This window comes from Plecotus auritus (assembly GCF_963455305.1).
Source record: "Plecotus auritus genome assembly, chromosome: 4".
NCBI classification, from domain to species: domain Eukaryota; kingdom Metazoa; phylum Chordata; class Mammalia; order Chiroptera; family Vespertilionidae; genus Plecotus; species Plecotus auritus.
In genome coordinates this window covers 158,563,508-158,572,137 of record NC_137775.1, presented here as the reverse complement: position 1 = coordinate 158,572,137, position 8,630 = coordinate 158,563,508, and the positions used below count along the sequence as shown (strand labels likewise).

At 37.6% G+C, this 8,630-nt stretch overlaps 1 pseudogene across 1 annotated transcript; it reads left to right on the top strand.

The window, feature by feature from the left end:
• Positions 1 to 4,864: 4,864 nt before the first annotated feature.
• LOC308246867 (keratin, type I cytoskeletal 18-like) lies at positions 4,865 to 6,041 on the top strand (annotated as a pseudogene). Its single transcript has one exon. The product of its transcript is annotated as a keratin, type I cytoskeletal 18-like (transcript).
• The last annotated feature ends 2,589 nt before the right edge of the window (positions 6,042 to 8,630 follow it).

Sequence of the window (8,630 nt, the reverse complement as noted above, 5' to 3'; positions counted from 1 at the left end):
TGATAGCTTTTCAGGTGTTTGGTTTTGAGAGTGGTGACTAATCCTATTTTTTCTAATGTAAAAATTAGATAATCAAACCGGAGTCTGGAGGATCATCTTCCTTATCCAATCAGTTGAGCAGAAACACAAGCAAATGCACATATACATGTGTCATCTGGAAATGAATAAAGTATTTTATAAGTTGCCATACTTCCCGTTTATTGTCTGAAATAATTGACCAGGTGTGCAAGGAAGCCAACTTTGAGGTTTTGTAAATTCTTTCCATTCCCTCTAAACCCTCAGGGCAATCCTTACCTCAGTGAAAGATCAGATTCTCCCAAAGCACAGGAAGAGAGCTGTTTATTATAAGCAGTAAGTGCCAACCACATTATTGGAAAAACAGCAAAGGTTATTGCACTCTGCTCCGCGTGAATACCTCCGAGTTTTTTGGTGTTACTGTTGGAGTTTATCTGATGGCATTGAAGAAGACTGTAATGTAATACTAGACATTTTACAGGAATACAAATATCACAAATAAGTAAGAGCCACCTTTTCTGGATTAGCTACCTATTCTCTCTAACCAGGTAAATCAACAAAGGACAGAATACTGTAGGAGAGAGCTTTCAGAAATAGCACATTATCCAAGGCTTGATATCAGCCAAGTGTTAGAAGTTTACCTAGCACCTCTCTTTGCCAATGTGCCAGGTCAGGGAAAAGCATATTTTGAAACAGTCTTACTCCTATGCTAATGAAAAAATATTTGAAGGCCATTCAAGGCTGAAGTAACAATGCTGGAAAATAAAATACCTTTATATTATGTTTATAAATTCTATTTTTAAATAAATGGATAAAAAAAAGTATATTTGCTATACAGAAGCATTTGTTTTTAACTATAGCCTTGCATTGATAGTTCTTCAAATCTTAGTTTCCCACCAATATTTGCTATCAATTTTTATGGTATCTCTAATAATGCCATCTGCTATAAAAATATATCATTAAGTCCTTAAAAAACACAAAACTCAATGTATCCTCATTAAAGCTTATGGACTTCTACTTCATTTACTCCTGCTCTAAATTCTCTCAGTGCTGCTTACGATTTAGCTTTGAGGGTAGGGTGATTTTTACACCATTAGGATGATATTAGCTCTTTTTTTTTTTTTTCTTTTTTAAGGTAGAATTGTATCAAGATTTCCAAAAGAATGACTTCAAACTTTATGTTTATAACCAAACTAGAGCCCCAGTGCACAAATTCGTGTACAGGTAGGGTCAGTAGGCCTGGCCAGCAATCAGGGCCAATTGGGGCCTTCCCGCTGCCGGCTGGGGACTTCCTCCATTCCACACTGCCCCCTGGTGGTCAGCACACATCATAGCGAGAGATCGAACTCCTGGTCTCTGGTCAAACTCCCAGGGGGACATTTTGCATATTAGCCTTTTATATATATATATATAGATAGATAGATAGAAAAACTGAATACTTCTCCCATAGTATATTTTGTATAGACATAATTTATTTAAGCAAAAAATTATCAACTTTTTAAGTAAAGTGGGACAAGCTTATTTTAATATCATTATGTCAAGATAAGCTCATTTTTATATATAGTGTTCTGAATCAAAACACAGAATCCAGGAAACTGTAGATAATACCGAGCATGAACAAAAAAACCCAAATTATTGTGCTAGAAAATATTCCTGTAAAAATGGTATTTTTTTAATGTTTCTGAACAATTCATTCTAGTGCTCATGAATATATTCATGTTTTCAAAGGCCTTAATCTTTCAAACTTTTCTTTCCTTCATGTACAAACTTAATAAGGATGTTAGCATTTCTTGTAACAGTATCTTCCATTGAACTTCTGAGTCAATGACTGAATTATTAATTACTGTGAGCAATGTTTAAAAAAAGGTTATCTTGCCCTGGCTGGGTGGCTCAGTTGGTTGGAGTGTCACCAAAAGGTTAAGGTTTCAATCCCCAGCCAGGGAGCATAAGGGAGGCAACTGATCTATATTTCTTATCTCTCTCCCCTCCTCTTTCTCTAAAATCAAGAAATATGTCCTCAGGTGAGGATTTAAAAAAAAAGATTATCTTGAGTAGAAAACTAAAGTTAAATTTGTTTTTAAAACCACTGCTTAAAATATATACATGTAATATTTAAAATTAATTAAACATTAACAGTTTAACTTGTTGAGCTGCTTAAAGCATGTTAAGTTTCATTTTTTTTTTTTTACCAGTAGAATACTTAATTTGGCAGATTTGATTGATATGAGGTGACTGATTAACATTTTTTTTAAAAAAAAAAACAGTATTAGAAACTATTTGGTAAATTTGGGCTGTGAAGCAGAGCTGGTTTGGAACTACCTGCAATGGTAGAGCCATTTGGTCATGATCATTTAGCACATCCTCCCTTAAAAGCCTCAAAACACACACAGTATCGCAGGATCTTTACCTCCTCTTTCTTTCTTTCTTTCTTTTTTTTTTGGGGGGGGGAGGGGGGAAGGGCGCTGTTTACTGTTTACTTTTAAAAGCTTTCTGTAGCAGTTACAAGTATCTATTCATATTAAATTTGACTCACTCCATTTTTATACTGTGGTATTATTACATATACCTGGAATGTATATTCTTTAAATGTTTATACTATACAACCGAAATATCATAAACTTAGAAGAACAATATATCTTTTGCTTAGCAATCCTTGGTTTCAGTAATGGAAGTGTATTTTTGTGAATGGACATTGCGATCTGGGCCAATATTTTGGAAACAGAAGGTCTAGCCATCGTGTCGCTAAGGCTGCTTGTTTATACGCTTGCACAGTTTATTAGTAAACACAGCAGAATAACTGAAATTCAAAGCAAATGCTTGAGCAAACTAGTTTGACCTCAGTTATCATAACACTGTGTTCATTCACCCTCTAGTGAATCCATCTTTCTTCTCACCCAGCAAAGTGAGCATTAAACTAAGTGACAGGATATGTACTGAGGCTTTTTTACACAGAACAACCATACCTCCACTGAAAACTACTCACTGCTAGTTAACCTTTGACCTCTAGAAACATCATAAAATTTTGGCTTCTTTGTTAATGCTTCAAATGCTGAGGGGAAGTATTCAATTAATATTGTCAAGCTACATGATAGAGAAAAAAAATTTTCTTGACTCAGAATTAAATTATGTCAAAAAAAAAAAAAAAAGAGAGAGAGAAAAAAAAAACCATCAGGAAACTGTCACAAACCAATCTGGACTTTTTCAACTCTAGCTTCCTAGTAGTACTTTTTTTTTAAAAAAAAAAAATGTATAAACTGAATGCAGTTGGCAAATTTGTTGCATCCATGACTATTGGGTCTGGAAATACATCTACTCTAGCATATTTCTTTCATATTTTCTCCTGCTCTATTTCATGTTCAAGTAATAATTCATGTGCACAAGTGGATAAAAACATCAAGTCTAAAAAGAGAATGTATAGTAGGAGGTTGTTTAGAAATCAAAACACTTTAAAATAGCACAGATGTTCTGATATTGTTATCATGCCAGCTATTTCTGATGGTTAGGTGACGGGAAGAGGCAGAACACACTTTCAGTGCAACTATCTTGCTAACATGTTTCCACCATTGTGGTATGTATTTATCTCTCAATGTGATGATGCACACCATACATACACACTGAAAAGACGCCAATAAAATACATGTGCTTTTCAAAAGACAGAAGTTTATGAACGCAGTTCTTGGTACTTTCTACCCACAGAGGGGAATTTGAACACCATCCTCATTCAAAGAAGCAAATTGTGCATTTCATATAGAACAGCTTACATGCAGTTTCTAAAGCCTCCAAAACTAAGGTCATGATGCATACAGAGTCTGAGGAACAGCCTGGCTCCAAGCCCTGTGATTGCATAGCGTTTGCTGCTCTCCTCCACCCTGCAGCATTGCTTGCCACCTGGAAGCTCAGATCTGAGACGTAGCAACTCTGAACAGCTGTCCTTGAAGGAGACAGAGTATTGTAGCATTCTTTCTCTGGGGAGACATATAGATAGAGACTAAGAACATGGACTCTTGAGCTAAACCGCCACATGAAATCATTTCTAGCTGGGTGGCTCAGTTCACTTTCCTTTGTGTACTTCTTTACTGTTTCATCATTTGTAAAATATGTATTATAATAGTTTCTATTTAAGGGGGATGGTGTAAGGATTGCATGAGTGAAATAAGAAGAGAGCCTAGCCTGCAGTAAGTGTTCCATAAATTCATTTATCTCTAATATGAAACACTTCCTTTGCTTATCTTGTAGCCACTGCTGACTTCCTATGCAGATATGCTTGTCTCTTGCCCCCTTAGTATAAAATGAGGGGCTAACGTGAAAGGCTACGTTACCACCAAGACATTTTCCCATTTTTCATAGTATGGCACATTCAGAAAATTAGAGGACTGATCCTTAGGGAAGGCCATGTAAAGTGCATGAATCTATTGTGAAAAATCTATGCATGAATCTTTTATACCTGAAAATAAATTAATTGATTAGATCATAGTTGGCAAAAAACAACCTAACCAATCTTAAAATTTTCTTTAAATTCCTACTATCCCATACAGGAGTGGGCAAAAGTAGGTTTAAAGTTGCAATACAAATAATACAGTCATTAATAAACAATAATAATTCAAGAACATACTCTGTTTTGTGTACTCACAACTCTAAATCTACTTTTGCCCACCCTGTACTTGTACATTCTCTCTTAGTTACCAAAAACGTCTAGAATATAGGAGCTGCATCTAAGTGTCTAAGTCATCTTTGAATATTGGTACCATACACATACTTACTCAATAAGTATTTATTGAATTGAAAATAAGGCAGGTCAGACTGCTCCTTGAACCTGAGTCTTGGCTTTGTGCTTTCCTCCCTGAACAACATGAGCTTCAGCACGTGCTTCAGCTTCTCCACAAACTACTGGACCCTGAGCTCTGTGCAGTCACCAGCCACCCCTCGGTATGCTAGTAGCCCAGCCAGAGTCTATGCAGGCACTGGGGGCTGGGACTCCTGGATATTGATGTCCCACTCCACCAGTGTGCGGGGCGGCTGGGAGTCTGGGGGCCTGTCTGCGGGGATGACAGGCGGTCTGATGGGCATAGGGTACATCCAGAGTGAGAAGGAGACTGTGCAATGCCTGAATGACCACTGGCCTCCTACCTGGAGAAGGTGAGAAGCCTGGAGGTTGATAATCAGAGACTGGAGAGCAAAATTCAGTAACACCTGGAGGAGAAGGGACCCCAGGTCAGACTGGGGGCATTATTTCAATACCATCGAGGATCTGAGGGCTCAGATCTTTGCAAATTCTGTGGACAATGCCCACACTGTTCTGTGAATTGACAATGCCAGTCAGAGTCAAGTATAAGATGGAACTACCATGTGCCAGTGGAGAGTGACATCAATGGCTCCGAAAGGTCATTGATGACACCAATACCACTGGGCTGCAACTGGAGACAGAGTTGAAGGTTCTCAAGGAAGAGCTGCTCTTCATGAAGAAGAACCATGAGGAGGAAGTAAATGGTCTATAAAAGCAGATTGCCATCTCTGGGTTGACCGTGGAGTTGGATGCCCCCAAATCTCAGGACCTTAGCAAGATCATGGTGGACATCTGGGCCCAGTATCACAAACTGGCTCAGAAGAACTGAGAGGAGCTACACAAGTACTAGTCACAGCAGATTGAGGAGAGCACCACAGTGGTCACTTCCCAGACGGCTGCAACAGGAGCTGCTGAGATGACACCCATGGTGCTAAGATGTGCAGTCCACTCCTTGAATATCAACTGGACTCAGAGAAATCTGAAGGCCAGCTTGGAGAGCAGCCTGAAGGAGGTGGAGATGGGCTATGCCATGCAGATGGAACAGCTCAACAGGATTCTGCTGCACCTGGAGGCAGACCTGGCCCAGACCCAGAAGGAGGGGCAGCACCAGGCCCAGGAGTAGGAAGCCCTGCTGAACATTAAAGTCAAGCTGGAAGCTAAGATTGCCACCTATTGCGGCCTGCTAGAAAAAGGGGAGAACTTCAATCTTGGTGACGCCCTGAACAACAACCACTCCATATAGACCACCACCTGCAGAATTGAGGTCAAAGACACCAAAGGTCTGAAACACGAAAGGCAGCAGAAGTGGGGCACCCCTTGTGGGAACAGGAGACCAATGTTCAGAGATCATTGAACATTAAAAACATAATAATAATAAAGCAAGTCATATGTTAAAGGGAAAAGATAACCGGGATGTAAAGAACTGTGATACACAGGTACTATACAGGCAGGTAGACAGCTCTAAGATTCTTGGAGAAGAGAAGGGCTGGGCAAAGACAGTTTACATGAGGACAGTGAATACGTACATTCTCAAAATGTAAGTGCTGACAGGAAGGAGTTAGGATGTGAGAGACATAGATAAATATATTTACTTCATCCATGGGAGTATCAAACTTAATGCTTGGCATTTTTTTTCCACTGGAATTAATGTGATCTTGTTCATACACCTCTAACACCATGGTGTCCAGAAAAAAAAAAATTTCACTATTTAACACAATTAAGTTGCCCCAAATGAAGTGATAAAAGATGAAAAGAAAGTTTGATGAAAAAGAGCTTATATGGGTGAGTCATTTGACAATTAAGAATAAATGTCGGTGATTGTTTTCTCAATGTTTTTCAGATAACAAGGCTTAGCAATTGTCCTTATGCTAAACATTATAGATGGTTCTAACTCAAATTGAAAAGTTTTCAGAGAATTTACAGTATAATTCCCTATGTTCAATATGAATTCTTCTCAAGTTCATCATTTCAAACATCTTTGAATTCTAAACTATCTCCCATTTAGTTGTGACACAATATCTCCCCTTCCAAATGTATTAGAGAATTTTGAGTTTATCTATAGGAAATTTGTGGATTTACTTATCTTTACTGGAGGACAAAAATAAATAAATAAATAAATAGCAGAAAATATACTATAGGATAGTAAATCTGAAGAATCAGCTAGTGTTAAAATAAAAAACACCTTTCAGCAGAGGATTGCATAATCATAGTGGAGCAAGAACCCTAGAGATTTCACTATCAATACTCCCAGTGTTTCAATGATAAAATTGAAGTCTCCTGAAGTGTATGAATTATGCAAAGTTGTAAGTGCAGTGATGAAGCCCAAAACTCAAAACTCTGAGCTCATAGTCCAGGGCCACCCACTACAATGAATGGAAAGAACATATTGAGAAATCAAAGATTTTAGTCTTCCAGAGACCAAACAAAAGGTTAGAGCTAAAGTTACTTAATTAAATGGAAAAAAATAAAATGAGATACACCAGTCTGAATAATTATGGCCCTAGTTTACAGGATCCCAGGAAGAAACAAAGGAAGGAAAAAAAATATCAAGATGTTACAGAAAGGAAAATGCATGAGTTTACACCTAAATAAATGACTTATACTAGCTCTGTATATGTAGTTCCTTTCAATTGCAGGTCTGAAGCATCTCTGAAGTGTAGTGGACTACATGAGGGGGGGAGTCACTATGAGATATGGCAATAAGAATAGAGAAAAAGGGAGTTTCAAGTGCTTGGGTTTACTATCAGTGCTAGCATATAAAGGTATCATAAGACATGTTTCAGTTTCCCCATTATGTCAAATGTCTCTAGGAGAAGTACATTTACACACAATATGGTAAATTATATTCTGTGCAATGAGATCCATAACAGCCAGTGTGGGACAACAGTAGGCTTACAGTTGTGAGTATGTGAAACACAGAGTTTATTCTTGTATTATCATTTGTTAATTATTAACCAACTGTAAACCTACTTTTGCCCCACCCTCTATATGGAGAGGGAACATATAGGGTAGAACTGGCCTGGAATAAGACTTATAAATTGAGTGGGATGGATATTTGGTTAATGAAGTAAACTGTAAGCTCTACAGGAAGTTGTGAGCAGAAGAGAGAACAAAATGTAGTATCTTAATAATATGTTGTAAGGCAAATAAAAATTGGTAACATCAATGGAGGACAAAAAGGGAGACTACTTATAAAATAATATGTAATATTCTGATTAGTTAGTTGGGCATGAGAGCGGGGACCAATAAATAGATAATAATTCATGATATAAGAGGGCAAATAAGTGATGGGCTTTAGAACAATTATGGCTATCAACTTAAGAAACATTTAAACCTGTGAAACATTTTTGTGAATTTATTTGAGCCAAATTGTCGACAAAATCTCAACAGATGAAGATAATGCTCTGGAGAATGGCAGTTTTGCACCTTCTTTTATACATTACAATCAAAAGAGCAGACTGAAATGGGTTACACGAAGTCCATTGGCGATAGATGAGGCAGGCAGTTGAAAGCAAAGCGGGGAAACCTCTGGGTTTAGATAAAAAATAAAATGATATCAGTAAACACATACATCTTTTACATAGATGGGTACAGGATAGTTAACAGTCAACAATTAGCTCAATAACAATGAAGGGCTTTGTGGTTTTGGAAGAGTGGTGCCTGTGCTTTGAGGGATTGGGAAAAGGAAAATTACTTTGACATTCCAATGATATGTTATCATAGATGCAAAAAGATAATAGACAGGCTCAGTTAAGGTACAGATTGACTTTTGTCAGGGAAGATACTGGCCTACGACATGACTACCCAACATAAATTACTCTTAAAGTTTTAA